Consider the following 18,462-nt stretch of genomic DNA (forward strand, 5'->3'; position numbering starts at 1 on the left):
GGACAGACAGCTGTCTTTTTTTTTTTTTTTTTTTTTTTGGTTCTTTTCCGGAGCTGGGGACCGAACCCAGGGCCTTGCGCTTCCTAGATAAGCGCTCTACCACTGAGCTAAATCCCCAGCCCCGACAGCTGTCTTCTAACACAAAGCTATTAGTGACTGGAGAGTGGGCGGGTAGGTGGGTTCCTTCCTAGTGAGGGAGATGGGCTTGGCCCAAGTTGTGTGTCTGTCTGTGGAGGGTCCAGTGATGACATCACTGCGGGTGACATCACTGGGTGAGAGTTCTTCAGCTGCCCATTAGCTTCTTCCCTTACACCCGGGCAAGTCTTCCTTCGAATTGTGGGACGAAGTCTCTGCCCAACCCATCACACTTTGGTGATTCTCTGGATCAAAGGCAGCGGTGGAACCCATGTCCCAGACTTTCAAAGCAAGTCACAGGAAGCCTTGCTGCCACCCCTGGTTTCCTGGATACTTGTTGGATGTCATCTACTGTGGCATGAAATTCTCAAGGACACCTTCAGAGATCCGGTGAAGAGAGGCCCAGGTTTGCAGGTCCAGTGCCGGCTAACCACCATCTGCGCATGCCCGCCAGCATGTGGGCATCCAGTCCTAGAAGGGAAGCTGCTTCCAGGGAGCCCCTTGATGCCTGCAGATTCTTGTGCAGAACTGTGGTCATTTTAAGCCACCGAGGACTGGGGGTGGTTTGTTATGTAAAAACAGACACTTTGCAAAGAGAGACTGTCAGCAAAGTATGCCAGCTCTACATTCTAAATATACCCACACCCCCATCACTACCCTTCCCCCCCAACTGCCAGTACCCACTGTGTGAGTCCAGCGGCCTCCTAGCCAGCACCAATCTCTCACCTGACCATTTGCTCCCGTGAAGACCCCAGTCAGACCCCAGTCAGACCCTGTCTGTCCCCTCAGCTCCCCCTCACTCAAGCTGTGTGAGCATGGGCAGGTCCTTGCCTCCCAGCCCTCACTCCCCGTTCCTCCTTCAGCCTCTCATGGTGAACCCCGGACCATGCCAAGTGCACTCCTGCCCAGAGGCAGAAAGCATCTGGGCTTTGCTCAAGCTTGGTCAGATCTCCCTGGGAGGACTTTCTCCCCACTCCCCCCCCATTCTGTGGTTTTCTCTGTTGCATTTAGCTGCATTGTCTTCCGACCCTTGATGGTGGCCAACGCTGGAGAATGATGGCTGTTCTCATACTATTTATTCTCTCGGCCAACACAGATTTCCAGGCTGGGAGACACGTGTGCAACAAGCATGAAGTCTCCACAGAAAGAGAATCCAGGCAGCGTCATAATCCCAGGTCTGACATTAAACACGCACGCACACATGGGCGAGCATGCCCCCAGGTAACAGAGACAGACTTGCTAGCCAGTCAGCCTAGGCTATCTAGTGAGCTGCAGGCCAGCGGGGTGGGATGGGGTGGGGTGGGGCAGGACCCCATCTTAAAAGGGTGTGTGTGGAATACGAAGTTGTTTAGTGCACTTGCTGTTCTTCCAGAGGACCTGGGTTTGTTTCTCAGCACCCACAAGGTAATTCACAACTCAACTATCTATACTGTAGTTTCAGGGGATCTGACAGCCTCCTCTTCTGGCCTCTGCAGGCCTTGAACTCGTTCGGTGCACATACACTTGTGTCCATAAAATGATGTTTTCAGAAGTTGATAGAGGACTGAAAAGATGCTCAGTGGGCAACGATGCTTGTGGCCTTTGCAGAGCTACTGGGCGAACGTCATCTGGAACTCCAGCTCTGGGAGATTCACCGATCTCTTCTGGCTTGCCCCGGCATCCGCATCCGCACACATAGGAGCTTGTGTACACAAACTCACAAATAAAGATATCAATTTTAAATGTGACTTTTGTATGCCAGACATCTATGACTGTCCTCTGGCCTTTACATGCACACACACACATGCACATACACTCATATGCACATACTCACTTACACACACACACATACACACACACTCACTTGCGTACACACACAATGCATGCATGCATACATACCACACACTCAAATGCACATGCTTGCACACACACATGCACACACATGCACATACTTGTGTGCACACTCACACATGCATACATACTCATGCACATACTTGCACACACACATGCACATACTCATATGTACACACTCGTGCATGCACATGCGCGCACACACACACACATGCACATGCACATGCTCACTCACACAGAGATATAGCCTTACCTGCTTTCCCAGCTGGAAGTCAGGCGCTTGCTTAGCTGGGAGTTTCTAAGCATTGCACGCAGCATGTGACCTGGTGTGACTGAGCTGATGGTGGATTAGTGGAGGTAGGCGTGGGGCTGGTCGGCTTGCTGTCTTGCAGACTATAACTCTCACAGTCTCCTGAGGTAGGCCTGGGCTGGGGTCTGTGGTGAGCTCACTGGGACACGGGCTGCAGTGGTCTGTAGCACCCAGGCTCCTCAGCGCGTTGCCCAGCTCTCTCCAACATAGCTGCCATGGTCCCTTGCTCCTAGAGAGGCTCTTAGTTCAGTGACCCCCCCCCACACACACACACCGTTTCCTCCATACAGATTCTGTACACATGGGCATCTAAGCTTCCAAGTCCCCTTGGGAGCAGTGAGCGCAGGGCTGGGTGTAGAGTGTGGCCCCTGGATTCTCTACTTGGAACTCAGAGCCCCACCCCCACTCAGTACCGAATTTATCTTGAATTCTGAGGCTTCTTGCATTTGGCCACCCCATGGGCAGTTCTCACACCACTTTGAGACGAGGTATTATTTTGAGACGAGGTATCGAGACACAGCCCCGACTGGCCTCCAACTCTGAGATCTACCTACTTTGGTTGGAATTAAAGGCATGCACCACCATACCCGGTTCTATTTATGGCCCCGGGGAAAGGATGCTACTGCTCTTCTGAAGTTCCTGTTTCCCTCCTGAGCGCTGGGAGGACAGGCGTGTACCACTGTGCCTGCTTCACACAGTGCTGGGACGCAAACCAGGGCGCTGTGCTTCTAGGCAAGCACTCCCAACTGAGCCGCATCCCAAGCCCCCACAAGGCTTTAGACTGTGTCCCCTGGCTCTACAGCCTCATGCCTTTCTCCCCATCAAGGCTGAGACACTGGCATCCCTGCTGGGAGCTAGCCCAGCTTCCAACCACTTTGATGGGCTTCAGAAGGTAGGCTGTGACTGCCGCCCATGTCTGCTGGCCACTAAAGGGAGACCTTGGCCCTGAGACTCCAAAAATAAATCTCAGTTTAGTCTAGGACACGGATCCTTCTCTGTCTTTCTGCAGGAGGCTCGGACACAGAAGCTGTACAGATGCATGAGGTGGACATGCTCTGTGTCCAGAGGTTTCAAGAAGAAGCTGTTCTCTCAGTCATCTTGAAGGTGGGGATGTTGGGTTGACCTGGGAGGGAGCATCAGCAGCCAGGCAGAGCAGGGTTACACGGGGTGACACTAGAGTAGGGGTAGCCTAGGGACTCTGCCCCTTCCTTGGGGCCCAGCCTTTTGTGGCTCTCCGGTTTGTTTCCTGGAGCAGAAAGGAAGCAGGGTTTGCTCAGGATCCACAGGCTGAAGGCTCCCATCTCCCCAGGGGTGAGTTGGAAGACCATCAGTGAGCATGGTGTGGTCACAGAAACTCGTGGTGGCAAATGGATGGATGGATGGATGTGGTCACAGCTCAGTGCAAACGGATGCCGTGGAGCCATGTCCCAGTCCCAGCCAATGTCCCGCTAATTCAAGTCTCCAAGAACCAGTGAGCAGAATATTGGCCTCCCCACTCCCCAAGGCTTAAAGGTGACGCAAAACCTCAATAGGGGAAATTCCCTTATCCCCTGGCCCTCTGAGAGGGAACAGAGCTGGTGCTTGGAGCTGAGACCAGTCCCAGTGGACAGGGTGATATGTCAGACGCAACTAAGGGACAATGGACCACCAGACAGGGGCCTGGGGAGATGACCCAGGGGGTAAGACACTTGCTCTGTATGCATGGCTGTGCCTATAACTCTGGTATTGAAGACATGAGGCCCGGGGAGCCCCAAGAACTCACTGCACGGCTAGTAGAGCCTATATGATGAGATTCCAGTCCAGACAGAGAGCCTGCCTCAAGGCAATAAGTTAGAGGGCACCCCATGTCTTACACATGTGTAAGAGCACACACGCCTTACACGCATGTCCATGAATTCCCCCTATCTCAAGAGAGAAGCATGTGACTGTAGCATGAGGGCCCTGAGTGAAGCCTGAAAGAAGAAGGGGGCGGGGTGTTCCAACTACTACAGTGAACCCTCGGAGCTGCCTATTTAGCCCCCTCAGGGCAGTCTCCTGTCTCCAGCTCTAGGGTACTGAGAGCTGACTAATAAGTGCAAGCTGAACCCTGAGCTTTAATTTTTAAAAAACCTACTTCTAATGATGGTTTTTTAAATACTTTTTAACCTCCCTGTAGCCCACCACCCACCAGAGGTAGTGGGAAAGAAAGGATGGGGAGGACACACGGTGTGTGTGTGTGTGTGTGTGTGTGTGTGTGTGTGTGTGTGTGTGTGTACCTGTTTAGAAAGGTTCTTTGGAGCAACTCCCGTCTGCGTTGTATGGAAATCGGCAGTTCAGTTCACAGGTGAGCGGCAGGAGCTCCATCTACTTGCAAACACCTCACAGATGCACCAGCAGTCCAGTTTGATAGAGTCAGGATTGCCAACGGGAGTCAGCAGCAGTGGCACTCCCTAGCAGAGACAGCCAGGCCTCAGCCTCAGCGGCTCCATTCAGCAGGAGGGATCAGGAGGAATGCCAGAAGCTCTCGGCTGTGCCTCTCTCAGGAAAGCGAAGTTCAACTAAGGCCTAAGACCCACACGACCAGCAAGCCTGGCTCAGCCCCCATCGCTGTCCGTCGAATCCTTTTATATTCTCTCTGAACGTCAGGTCTCCTCCACGTGTCTTGCCTCTGCACGCGCATCTGTCTCAGCTGACGTCACTCTGCCACTCAGCCTGAATCCACAGAAGCAGCAAGAACCTGCAGCAGCCACCAGAAGGTTTTTGGTACATTTCTCTCTATGGAGTCCCAACAAATGCAGCTCAACGGTGCAACATAAGGTGGACCAATGCATGCGTGCTGTTAGCAAAGAATGCTTCATTATGTGTCCTTTCACAAGTTTGCTTTAGCACAGCATCCCCTCTCCTGTGTCTGCTTCAGCAAAAACATCCCTTCACAAGTCTGCCTTGGCCTTTCACACCTGTGTCCACTTTAATGAAACGTCCCTTCATGTGTTTGTCCCAACAAAACTCCATCCAACACAACTGACTTTCCACAGAACTCTCACCTGTCCACTTCATCACCCCTCATCCTCGTAATTTTCCTTCACAGAAATCACCCCTCCTCCAAGACTCAGCCTCTCTAAGTAAAGAAAAAGGATAGTCCTTCTTGCTCTGTGTAGGACCACAGGATCCTTGGGAACTTTCTCCAGGATGACGGTTCATGAACTCCCAGGTTGGTGTGCATAGTGAGAACATTGGCATGGGTGTATATGCACATGTCTGCATGCTATTCGTGATGCCCACACCTCACAAGGCCTATGGTGGGGGGGGCTAAGGAAGTACAACTAGGTGTGTGTGCACACAGGTCTGGTGTGTGTGACGGTGCACACAGGTCTGGTGGAGGCACGGCCTCTACAACTCAGAGGGCACACACCTTGCAAGTCATCACTCAGAAGACACACACCTTGAAAGTCATCTTTCTCAATAGCTCTACCCTCCCTCATCATTAGATCTTCTACCTCAGCCAAGGCTGGCTTCCTCTTGAGGTTCCCATCTCCGTCTTAGTATTCTCTGCTGTGTGTGTAGCTTTTGCTGCCCTGCTCTAAGCTCTGGGAACGAACAACGCTACCAGCCCTGACACACAGAATATTGGATCCACAGATGAAGCAAACTCCAGCCTCCCAGCTGGAGAAGCTGCCTATGGTTGCTCTGCCCATCTCTCTCTCTCTCTCTCTCTCTCTCTCTCTCTCTCTCTCTCTCTCTCTCTCTCTCTCTCTCTCTCGTCTGCTAGCTTGCCTTCAGGGACTCAGAAGTTTAGTCTATTCTGCACAGCTCACTGGCCTCTAGCATCTTTACTGATGGATCAAGAACAAATTAGGGAGGAGAGCCTTAGCATTAGAACCACCCTACACCTCACCTTTTCTCTCCAATAAAAAAATGGACTAGCAAGCACAAGGCCCTGGGTTCGGTCCCCAGCTCCGAAAAAAAGAAAAGAAAAAAAAGTGGGAAAAAAAAACCCTCTTCTCCAGACATGAATTGAACAAAACTATAACATTTATGTAAATTACTCAGTGTGATACACAAATGACATCCAGTCCGTCATATTTGTCAGTGAGACAAAGTCCTCTACCCTCATTCCTGGGCTATGTTTGGATTTTAGCCTGTAGCACACCTGAAAAACATGTCTTCCACCCTATAACTTCTCTCTTGATGTTAAATAGCATGAGTTTGACTATGAGACTATAACCAGTCTTCAACCCCGTCAGAAATCTGGGAATGACTTAAACATTACCTGAGTATGTAGGAAGCACCCAACATAGCTTCTCAAACTTAAACAGTTGTAGAGACAGCAGACCACGTGGACAACCCCTAATGTCTTATAACGTTGGAGCATCTGACATCAGCTTTTTGGCCCAGGTTCCCCTGACAGACCTTTGTAAAGCAGGATTATGAAGGACAGTTTACCCTCTCTTGGCAGAACTATCAGTCGACTATTTCACACAGTATGTCCTTGTTCCGGACAGTATTATGTCTGCCGATGAAACAGGCAATTTCTCTTGCTGAGAAGAGACACTACGACCACAGCAGCTCTTATAAAAGAGAGAATTTAACTGGGGCTGGCTTACAGTTCAGTGGTTCAGTCCACTATCATCATGGCAGGAAGCATGGCAGGGTGCAGGCAGACATGATGCTAGAGAAGCTGAGAGTTCTGTATCCGGATCCACAGGCAGCTGAAAGAGACACTAGGCCTTGGGGTTGGGGATTTAGCTCAGTGGTAGAGCGCTTGCCTAGCAAATGCAAGGCCCTGGGTTCGGTCCCCAGCTCCGAAAAAAAAAGAAAAGAGAGAGAGAGAGAGAGAGAGAGAGAGAGAGAGAGAGAGAGAGAGAGACTAGGCCTGGATTGGGCTCTTGAAACCTCAAAGTCTATCCCCAGTGACGCATTTCCTCTGTTAAGGTCATGCCTCCTAATCCTTCTCAAGTAGTGCCACTCCTGATGACTAAGCGATCAATAGGTGAGCCATTCTTATTCAAACCACCACATCCTCCATGAAGACTTCAGCACTGTTACCCAGCCACCCAGCCACCCAGCCTTGTTCTCACAAAATGTGTACTGAACTTCCTTTGTAGCTCAGATCTGACCTTTTCAGCATTGCTGTTTGTGTCTTTGTCTGCCATCACAGGCAGGAAGGGCCCAGGTGTGAGAACTGTGACTCTCATCAAACAAGATCTCAGAGATGGAGAGCCAGCCTTTCTCCCAGACTGAGCTCTCTGTCCCCAGCGATACCCTGAAAGCCAGTGGAGATTTGGGGACCACACTAGAGCAGTGGGTTCATCCCACACCTATGGCTGGATGTCCTCACACCTGGTGTCCTGACTGGGCGTGTATGTCAACTTGACACAAGCTGGAGTCATCACAGAGAAAAGAGCCTCCCTTGAGGAAATGCCTCCATGAGACCCAGCTGTAAGGCATTTCCTCAATTAGTGATCAAGAGTGGGAGGATCTGGCCCATTGTGGGTGGAGCCATCCCTGGACTAGTGGTCCTGGGTTCTATAAGCAAGTCAGGGGAAGCAAGCCAGGAAGCAGCACCCTCCTTGGCCTCTGCATCAGCTCCTGCTTCCTGACCTGCTTGAGTTCCAGTCCTGACTTCCTTTGGTGATGAATAGCCATGTGGAAGTGTGAGCTGAGTAAACCCTTTCCTCCCCAACTTGCTTCTTGGTCATGATGTTTGTGCAGGAACAGGAACCCTGACTAAGACACCTGGGTTTTACACTGGCTTCTGTGGCTTAGAAAAATTCTTACTTTGGGGTTGGGGATTTAGCTCAGTGGTAGAGCGCTTGCCTAGGAAGCGCAAGGCCCTGGGTTCGGTCCCCAGCTCCGAAAAAAAGCAAAAAAAAAAAAAAAAAAAAAAAGAAAAATTCTTACTTTCTTGAGTTTCAGGTGGCTCACCTCTAATTTGGGATTAAGCAATGCTTACACAATTCTGCTATGCCTGCTCCTCAGCTTCTGTTACTGTGGCCCATCTACCCACTGTCATGCTAAGAGGCATGTTAACTTGGCTGCCTGTGGTACCCTCTCCTTGACTACAGAGAAGGAGTGAGGGTCAGCAGGCTGCATGTCCTGGGTCATTACATTGAACAAGCTGACTAAAGCTATCAGAAGAAATATCATTTAATGGGAGATTAAAAACCAGTGAGAGCAGCCGGGCTCTGACCTGGAGTCTCAGTTCTTAATTTAATTTCTTTTGCAATCCAAATCAGAACATTTAAAAAAATATTAAAAGTAGCCGTGTTTGCTCAAGGGTTTTTATCATTGATTTGGCCACAGCTTTCCCATAAGCCACATGTTCTGGAACAGGCTTTCTCATTTTAAGCCTCCTGCATCCCATTTTGAGACAGGGAGGCATCAGACCTCAGGGGACAGGAACCTGCTAGGAGCCCACAGACCAGTGAATGCTGCCCTCTCAAAAATCAGAGAGGAGCATCTCCCAGACCTGCATCTGAGTCAGGACCAGGGTGCCCTGCAACCTTGGGCTCACACCTCAGAGTGGTCAGCCAGCCTCCTCCCCCAAGTCCCGGGAGCCTACTGGGCCCCCTGGAGGTGCTTGCCTGTGCTGCAGTCTGCAGTCTTACACCCTTACCTCAGAGTTGTCTCACTGCCAGCTCTCCTTACACTGCCCTTAATGTCTTAGGCTGCCCTCTGTTCTGAAGAGCAAGATCCACACCCTGGGAATTACAGGCAGGAGGCTTCATTTTGTCCAACAGACACCCTGACTTGGATCAGAGGTGAGGTCCAGGTTCTGAGTATCTAGTGGTGGCGTCTGACAGAGTGCAGGGCACTGCACGGTCACAGGACAGGGAAGGATAATGGCCTCCAGAGCCTCATCTGGAGACACTGTGTCCTCCTAGCAGCCGGGAAAGCTCGAGAGCCAAGCCCTCTGGGGAAGCAAATGAGACAGCTACACTCCCCTTAGTGCCGACCTAGAAGCACAAAGCAGTGTCCCGGAAGAGGGAACCTTGGCTGCTGGGTGCCGGGCTTCAGATCCCCAGAGACAGCCTCACTTGTGTACACAAGGAAAGCCGCAGGACCCAGCACGTCAGAGCCAACAGCCTTGTCAATAACCTCAGCTTTTACCAGCCAGAGGGAGAGGAAATAAAACGGGGCCCACTCTCGGAAATGGAATTCTTGACAGCAGTTAAAATTAATGAACTCACGATGCAAGTTATCAAGATAGATTAAATGCTCACACCCGGTGTTGGCTGAGAGGGAGTGGGTCCCACCAAGCTGCCTCCTGTTTATTAAGACGTAAAAATGCACCGTAGTGTTAGGCCCTGCTTATGGGTGCATCCAGAGGTAGTAAATATTTAAAAGCACACAGGGGAATAACACTGAGTGGCTACCACCGCAGAGGGAGGGGCTGCCACCGTAGAGGGAGGGGCTGCCACCGCAGAGGGAGGGGCTGCCACCGAAGAGGGAGGGGCTGCCACCGCAGAGGGAGGGGCTGCCTGCTTGGGGAAAGGAGGCAGAGGGTTGCCTTCATGCTCACAATGCTTGGTGATCCCGTTCACCTGAACCCATGAATATATGCGTATCGTGTGCATGCATACTGCCTTCATGGCTGGCTTTCACTCACTATTTTATGATGGGCATGGGAACGTACGTGGCTTGCAACCACGACGGTGCCCCCAGCCTGGATGGTGCCCCCAGGCTGGACAGTGCCCTCAGCCTGGCTGTGCTGTGATTTATGAGTGCACCTCTTGTCACATGCCCACTGTTCCTCTCTTTCCTCACTATGTAAACCCGGGTCATTTTCTTCACACAGAAAGCTGGATTATGGGGTCAGAGATCTGATTTTTCTGTTTTTCTTTCAAAGATTTATTCTCCTCTTTCCCCTCCTCTTCCTGTCCCCCGTCCCCCTCCCTCCCCATCCTCCTCCTCCCCATATTGCCATGGCTGTCCTTGGAACACACTGTGTAGACCAGGCTGGCCTTGAACTCAGGGATCCTCCTGCCTCTGCCTCTTGAGTGCTGGGATTAAAGACCTGCACCACCACACTGGACCCTTTTTCCTTTATATCTCTGTGTGTCTGACACTTATGGGTGGCCACAGAGGCCAGAAGAGGGTGTCTGATCCCCTGGGTCTGGAGTTAATGGATAGCTGTGAACCACCCAATACAAGTCTTGGGAACCAAACCCCATCTTCTGCAAGAGCAGCAAATGCTCTTAACCACTGAGCTGTCTCTGTGTCTCCTCCACTTTCCTTATTGCTGTGACAATAGTGCTAACTGCCAGGTGACTGGAGCCATGAGGGGTTTGTCTTCACTGTGGCTTCAGCATACGGCACTTTCATGGTGGGGTGGTGATTAGGAGGCAGACAGAGACAAAGGCCGTTAGACAGCTGACTTCCCAGCCCAGTCCACAGGGAGAATAGCTCACTGTCAGGCTGGGTCTCCCAGCCTCAGGCAAACTCTACGCCACCTTCAACACGTGTGCACGGATGAGCCTTCCAGATGATTAAATCCCATCACGTTGACAAGGTTAGCCCAGACTGCTGACCGGGCCTAGTTGGTAGAACCCTTGCCTAGCATGCTTGAGACTCTGGCTCTCATCTGTAGCACCTGATAAGCCCCGGTTGCTTACTCCTGTGTCTTCCATGTCTGAGAAGCTGAGACAGGAGGGTCAGGAGTTCCAGGCCATCCCCAGCTACATACTGAGTCTGAGGACCAGCAACCCTGCCTAAAACCAAACCAAACCCCAAATAAAGACAAGAACGGAAGATGGACAGGGTATTTCATGGCATACAAATAGGAAATCAGCAAATAACAAGAGGAGAAAAAAAGGATTATGACATGAAAAAGCAAAACAGCCAACCCATTAACTATCAACCGTAAACCCAGGCTGGCCCGCATTCAGCTTGATCCCAAACTGCGAGGTCCTCCTGCCTCCCCTTCTCTAGTGCTGGGACTGCAGGTGCTCAGCACTGTGCTAGTTACACCATGGCCTGAGTCAGGTGAGGATGTCAGTTGGACACTGAGTTGCGAGTGACAGGATTGGTCTGATGGGAAAAGCGCTGACTACCTCTAGAGGCACACAGTGTTCTCAGGGCACCGACCATCCTCTCCGCACTGCACAGCACTCGTGCCTCCATTGCTTTCCTGGTGCTGTGGTAAATTATAACCAACTTGGCATTTCCAAACACCAGAAAAAGTCACGACTCAGGAGGCCAGAAGCCCCGTCCGGGTGTTTGCTGGTGGAGCGCCTTCACACCCGTCAGAGGGCCATCTTCCCTCATCTTCTCAGCTGCTAACTGCCAACCGGCAGCATTCCTTGCTTGCAGGGATGTCTCTCGCTCTCCAGACCCATGTCAGCCTCTCTGGGCAGCCAGAGCTCTTACCAGGGTGTCTGACAGCATTTAGGGGAGATTTGAGAAAACCAGTACTAGCTTGCCTTTTAAGATCCTTGTCTGTAGGTTATGCTTATGGGGTCTGGGTTTACATAGTGAATGCATCTTTGGGAGGTGATTTTTTTTTTTTAGCCTTTTTTTTCTAACTCATTGCACGCATGCGCGCGCGTGCGCACACACACACACACACACACACACACACACACACACACACGAACCCTGAGGTCGACTACAGCCAGAACAGAGACCCCCCAGCCCGAGGAATTTTCTTAATCTTTAAGAACCCTTAAGAACCTTCATTTACTGTGTATGTGGAAATCAGAGGACACTCAGTTCTCTCCTTCCGCCACCTGGGTTCGAACTTAGGTCCTCAGGTTTGGCAACAAGCTCCTCTCTCTACCTGCTGAACTACAGTGGTAGCCCAAAGCAGACTGAGTTTACTACACCAAAGGATTTGAGAATCAGCCAGTGTGAAGCAGATTTGGAGTTTATTTTTTTAAAAGATTTACTTATTATACATGAGCACACTGTAGCCGTCTTCAAACACACCAGGAGGACACCAGATCCCTTTACAGATGGTTGTGAGCCACCATGTGGTTGCTGGGATTTGAACTCAGGGCCTCTGGAAGAGCAGTCGGTGCTCTTAACTGCTGAGCCATCTCTCCAGCCCAGTTTTGGAGTTCATTAAATCATATTTAAGTATGAGAGTAAAGAGAGTTGCTTAAAACCTGATGGTGGTAGTTCACACCTTTTAGTCCTAGCACCTGGGAGGCAGAAGCAGGTGGATCTCTGAGTTCGAGGCCAGCCTGGGTTACAGAGTGGGTTCCAGGACAGCCAGGGCTACACAGAGAAACCCTCTCTCAAAAACAAAAAAAACTGGGAGAGAATGAGAGAGAGAGAGAGAGAGAGAGAGAGAGAGAGAGAGAGAGAGAGAGAGAGCGCAAGCGAGAGCACCCAAGAGCATAGGCGGCTTCTCAGAGCAGCGCACAGCAGCCACCGTCTTTGCAGTGACCTTGTCTCACGGTGGGTGTTGGTGGCACGTGGAGTGACATCTCAAAGGTGGCCAGCACCAAAGAGATATCGCAGGGCAGGGCCTGCGAGTGTGTGTGCTGGAATTGTTGATTCTCAGACAAGGCTCCTGGGTGTGGGGCGAAATTTCCTCTCCATGCCCCTAATTTCCCTAGTCTTTTAAAATGCACCCCACCCCCACCCCTCTCCAGACTCTGCCCGGTCTGACTGTGCGCACACTGTGTGAGTGCATGTGCCTCTGGAGCACAGAAGAGGAACCACGATACCCTGCGAGTACCCTCCAGCCCTGCTAGCCGAGCGGCTGGCTTCTCACCTGGTTCAGAGGTCAAATGCAGTCCTCTCTGCTTGCACCGCACACACTTTACACACCTAGCTGTCTCTCACCTCCTTTCCCTGTCTTTCTGCCCTGCTTCCCTGAGGCTCCACATCTAGGGCTTACTGGGTAGCCAAACATCCAAGTACTGACTCTGGGCCGCCCCCTCCCCCACGCGCCCAGCCTTGGTGCTCTGCAGTTCCGGGGCTGAGTGACAGAAAGACCGTGGCCACTACCACTGTGCTTGCTGGTGGCTCTTTGGCCTCAGCGTTGGGAGCCACTGAGGAGTCACTCTCGGGAGCTAAGGTTTGTGTCACATGCAATATTTATTTGGTAATGGATTCTCCTATGTCACCAGGGACTCCTGCTTTCGTGACTGTCCACCGTCCAGCATTTTGTATTGGAGATTTCTAACACTGAACTTTGTGTGTGCAGCCTTGTGTACCGATTGGCTAGACCCGCTGGCCAGTAAACCCAGGGATCCTTCTGTTTTGTTACAGGGGTTTTCTCCGTGTAGCTCTGGCTGTCCTGGAACTTGGCTCTGTCTCTGTAGACCAGGCTAGCCTTGAACTCAGAGATCCGCCTGCCTCTGCCCCCTAAGTGCTGTGAATAAAGATGTGCGCTACCACTGAACCGCCTGGCCTGCCTTCCCTCAGCACTGGGGTTACACGCACTTGTACCAGACCTCTTTTGTGTGGGTGTTGGGGATCTCACCTCAGGTTCTTTTTTTTTTTTATAAATTTATTTTTTTAAGATTTTATTTTATTGTATATGAGTACACTGTAGCTGCCTTCAGATGCACCAGAAGAGGGCATCAGATCTCATTACAGATGGTTGTGAGCCACCATGTGGTTGCTGGGATTTGAACTCAGGACCTCAGGAAGAGCAGTCGGTGCTCTTAACCACTGAGCCATCTCTCCAGCCCCAGGTTCTAACTCTCTTGTGGCTTGTACACTCCACCCAGTGGGTTCTTTCTCCAGCCTACTCCTTTGTTTTTATTATCTGTCTCTGGAGCCCAGGTTGCCCTTGGACTTTGAGCAATCCCCCTGTGTCTCTCTCCCTCCTCAGGGTTGGGATTATAGAAGTGGCACAAAATCAGGAGTTTAGACAAACTTCATCCTAAATATTTCATAAACGTGAGAACATCTTCATGTGAGACATCAACACGATGACTCACATATAGAATCCCAGTATCAGGGCTAAGGCAGGAAGACCCAGAGTGAGGACAGCCTAAGCTGCCAAGTAGCATGATGATGAGGATGATGGTTACAAAGAATTCTAGGTATTCGGGTGGCCAGTGCCATGCCACAGGATTTCAGGAGGTGCCTGGATGTACAGTGAAGTCAGCAGGGAAGACAGACCAGTAAATGCCAAGACTGAGGAAGCTCAGCCTCTCCCTTGCCTCCCCCCTACCCCCGGCCACCCCAGGGCTACCCCGTTGTAAGTGAAAGGAGGGCTGTTTTCTTTGCCTCTGGGACAGGCGAGCAACCGTTGGCCGCACCGCCGATGCAGCCGTTCTCCGTGATGGATGGCAGCCGGCTGGAGCTGCTGTTCCAATTTGTTCCCAATTTGGACAGCCGCTTTACCCACAATTCACCTTGTCAGGGCCACAAATCACTGTGGACAACCAGACTCAGAGATTAGAGAAGCCCAGAAGAAAGGGGCCCCAGGCTGTGGAGGACCCCAGGCTGGGTAGCAGGCTTGTGGGACTAGGCACTCTCTCCCACCAGGCCTGCCTCCTGCCAGCCCTAGCCAGCCCGGGATCTGGATGACACTCTACCCAGGCAGGTTTGCTCCCTAAGCCTGTCCATCCCTCGGAAGCCAGCAGGGGGTCCTTCAACCAGCACTTCTGCAGATCCTCCACACCCAGGCTCTAAAGCCTCAGGCTTCCTGCTCTGTTTATGGGGGTGTCTGACCACCCCATACTCAGAGTTAGGGGAAGCCAGGCTCTGAATCACTCACCTATTCATTCGTTCACTACAAATAATCAAAGGGAACACTTGCTATGTCACAATAGTAAGCAAAACCACTGGGCACACGAGTCATAGGAGACACAAGGAATCGTCACACGGAACGGAGGAGGCCTGCGACAGAGACTCACAGCCTCTCTCCTGTCCTTCACAGCCCTGGGAAGACTCACCTCTCAGGAAAGCCCATGCGTGGGCACATGGTGCCAGGTCCCTGGTGCCAGCCTGGGGGCCCATGGTACGCTTTTCCTTTCTGGGAGCCGTCTCTCCACAGGGCTGGAGCGTGGGCCTTTCCCTGATCAGCCACACTTAGGTTCAGAGGTCACAGTGATGTGATAACTGGATCCTACCCTGCCACTCCCAAGCCCGCTTCAAGCAGGCACCTTCCTTTGTTTGGGGTGTGAGCACTTGTCTGCTGTGGAACCTGCTCTTTGACCCACCCTTCTGGTTCACTGTGTGCTAATGGTGATGTAGGAGGAAGCAGTACTGGTCTGCGCAAGCTGCCACGGTCCATGAAGGATGACCGAGTGGCAGGCATTGCTCTCCCTGCCTGGCAGCCCTGCTACTGGCTTGACCTGGTCGAAAGAAACTGCTGAACCCTGGAGTAGCACCGGAAGTGCTCTCCTCTCCTTGTCCTCTCCTCTCCCCTCCTCTCTTCTTTACCTCTCCCCTCTCTCTCTCTCTCTCTCTCTCTCTCTCTCTCTCTCTCTCTCTCTCTCTCTCTCTGTGTGTGTGTGTGTGTGTGTGTGTGTCCCAGTCAAGGAAGGCTCAGAAAATGACCTGGGGCAAGACTCAAGAGCTAGAGTCCCCAGTGTCTTCAGTTTACCTCTGTGCAGGATGGGCCAAGGCACAGTGCTTCCCTCCTCCCAGGGAGGCAGAGGGGAGGGGGAGTTCTGGCAATCTTCTCTGGGTCTGTGTAACTTTAAATTTTTTCAAAGCCTATTTTTAATGATGGTTCTTAAATGTTTTAACCTCCCTTCTAGCCCACCACCCACTAGAGATAATGGAACAGAAAGGACAGGGGGTCAGGGTGGACCTGTTTACAAAGGCTCTTTGGAGCAACTCCCATCTGCGTCGTCTGGAAATCAGCAGTTCAGTTCACAGGTCTGGAAAGCAGCTCGAATCAGCATCGGTGGCACTACCTAGCGGGACAGCCAGGCTTCGGGACAGCCAGGCTGCAGCCTCGCACAGCATGAGTCAGCAGGAGGGGCCAGGCGGGAGGCCAGCAGAAGTTCTTGGCTGTGCCTCTCTCAGTGAAGTGAACATCAGGGAAGACTTGTTTAGCTATGCAAGCGAGCCCAGCTGAGCTCAGCCAGTCACTGCTGCGTCCTTGTACTCCTTTCCTGTGTCTGTCTCAGCTGACGTCACTGCCAATCAGCCCGAATCCCAGGAAGCAACAACCGCAGCACACCACCAGAAGGTTTTTGGTGTGTTTCTCTCTATGGTGTCCCAACAAATGGAGCTCAACTATGCAATGTAAGGCAGACCAATACATGTGTGTCGTTAGCAAAGAATCCTTTATCACATGTCCTTTCACGTGCTTGCTTTAGCAGAACATCCTCTCCCCTGTGTCTGCTTCAGGGAACCGTTCCTTTCACACCCGTGTCTGCACTCATGAAATGTTCACTCATTTGCCCCAGCAAAACACCATCCAACACAACTGCCTTTCCGAAGAACCCCAAGTTTCCACTTCAGTCCTATGTGTGTGGGTTTGGACCAGTGAACCCCACACCAGGACAGGATTCAAATATTTTTCGTTTTTTGTTTTTGTTTTGGTCAGGGTCACTGGTAGCTCTGGCTGGCCTTGAACTTGCTGTATAGCCAGAGGACCCTGAACTTCTGATCCTCCTGCCTCCACTTTCCAAGTGGCACAAGCGTGAATCACCATACCCAGGGCAGCTCACAACCACTTGTGACTCCAGTTCCAGGGGATCCAACGCCCTCTTCTGGCCTTCACTGGCATTGCAGGTATGCAGTGCAAGCAAGCGCGCGCGCGCGCACACACACGCGCGCACACACACACACACACACACACACATCTAGAAATGTCCACAGAGACTCACACAGGGATTCCCATTCCAGGGTGATTCTCGGCCCCAACCCAAAGCACCCACTAATGAGTCGGAAGAGTTGAGTTCCAGGAGTCTGTAATTTCACCCGCACACCTCTCCAAAGCAGACTGGGCTGAGCAAGCCCAGTGGTGAACATCAGGATGGCAATGTGACCTGTTGGGTGGGGCTGGAGATGGGAGGGGCCAGGACCCTTTGTCTTCTCAGTCTAGAGCCAGGCATGGTGGGTGCATTGTCTAAACCCATCTAGAACCCTAGCACACATACACAGAGGCAGGAGGTTAGAGAGAGGCCCAGGCCGCTTTCCAAAGCCAGGAGGAAACGTGATTAAACAAGAAAATTCTATTTTTGGTTCTGGTATGAACAGATATTTTGAAAAAAAACATGTCTGACCTCTCTCTCACACTCTGTGCACTTCTGAGCCCAGTACCATTAGAGGGTGGGGTGAACTGAAGACCTGTGGACAGACAGACTTACCAGGTCCAGTGGGACCTTGTCTGTCCTGAACAGGCATCCTGGGCTTCTCCCTGCTTTGGCAACAGGGCCCTTGCCCAGAGCCTGGCCTTCTTGGTGCTGAAGGAAGGGCTAGGGGTCCTGAGTGGGGGCAGGAGGTGAAAAGTGCAGACGTCAGGGGCTGTCTGTGGCTCTGCCGCTAGGAAAGATCCTGGTGCAGACTGGTGCAAAAGCTGGGGCTAAGAAATGGCCTAGTACCCCTGGGCAGGGTGTCAAGAGAGCCCCCGTTCACTGTCCTAGGTGGCTCTGGGCCTCCGTTTTCCTTATTCACTGTGGAGATGGAAACCTTGCCTTGAGCAGGCCAGGCTAGAGATGTTAAGAGTTCTAGCACACGATATGCTGGGGTCAGTGTTCTTTGCAGGGTTCCAGCCCAATCCGCTGTTCATGGTCCTGTGTGCTCTGGGGTCAGCCACTCACACTCTCTCCCATGGAGCAGTGATGGGTGAGTCTGAGCCTGACCTCTGTGCTGCTTCTCTGAGTGGCTCCCCATGAGATGCTCTCCCGTCCTCTCCCAGGGCTCTGCTACCCCTGGCACTGCAGGCTGTCCACCCGTCAGTGACTCTCTAGGCCCCTCGTCCTGACCTGCTTGGCTTCTGGTTCTTTGTCTCATCCCGGGGCCCAGCTGTCGGGGGGCGGGGGGGTGGCGGGTGGAGGGTGGAGGGGTGAGAGTGGGGGTGGGTGGGAGGCTAGAACCCCGGCAGGTAGGTGGAGGACAGCAGGTGCTTCTGGTTGATTCTCTGGTGAGTACATTACAGGGAAAGTTATTAACTCCTGGCTTGGGCAGGGCAGCCAGGACCCTGAGTGCCCTTCATAGCCGACAGGGGCAGGACTGTGCTAATTGAGGGCTTAATTAATTTTCCCAGCGGAGCCTGCAGCCGGTGCCTTCCTCTGCCATCTGGCCATTTATCTGCTCCTGGTGGGGTCCCCTCCACTCGTCCT

General features: G+C 52.1%; 1 long non-coding RNA gene across 2 annotated transcripts; it reads right to left on the reverse strand.

Moving 5' to 3' along the window:
- Positions 1-1,194: 1,194 nt before the first annotated feature.
- LOC102551791 (uncharacterized) lies at positions 1,195-15,347 on the reverse strand. 2 transcript variants are annotated; one of them, XR_015645110.1, is made up of 4 exons: positions 15,115-15,347; positions 4,531-4,991; positions 2,219-3,521; positions 1,195-1,830 (listed from the first exon to the last, which is right to left on the reverse strand). It is a non-coding gene; the product is annotated as an uncharacterized LOC102551791 (long non-coding RNA). The 2 variants fall into 2 exon arrangements; XR_015645109.1 differs by lacking the exons at positions 4,531-4,991; positions 15,115-15,347 and having other exon boundaries at positions 2,219-4,485.
- Between the last annotated feature and the right edge of the window lie 3,115 nt (positions 15,348-18,462).

This window comes from Rattus norvegicus, chromosome 20, assembly GCF_021556685.1.
Source record: "Rattus norvegicus strain SHRSP/BbbUtx chromosome 20, alternate assembly SHRSP_T2T, whole genome shotgun sequence".
Lineage (NCBI taxonomy): Eukaryota > Metazoa > Chordata > Mammalia > Rodentia > Muridae > Rattus > Rattus norvegicus.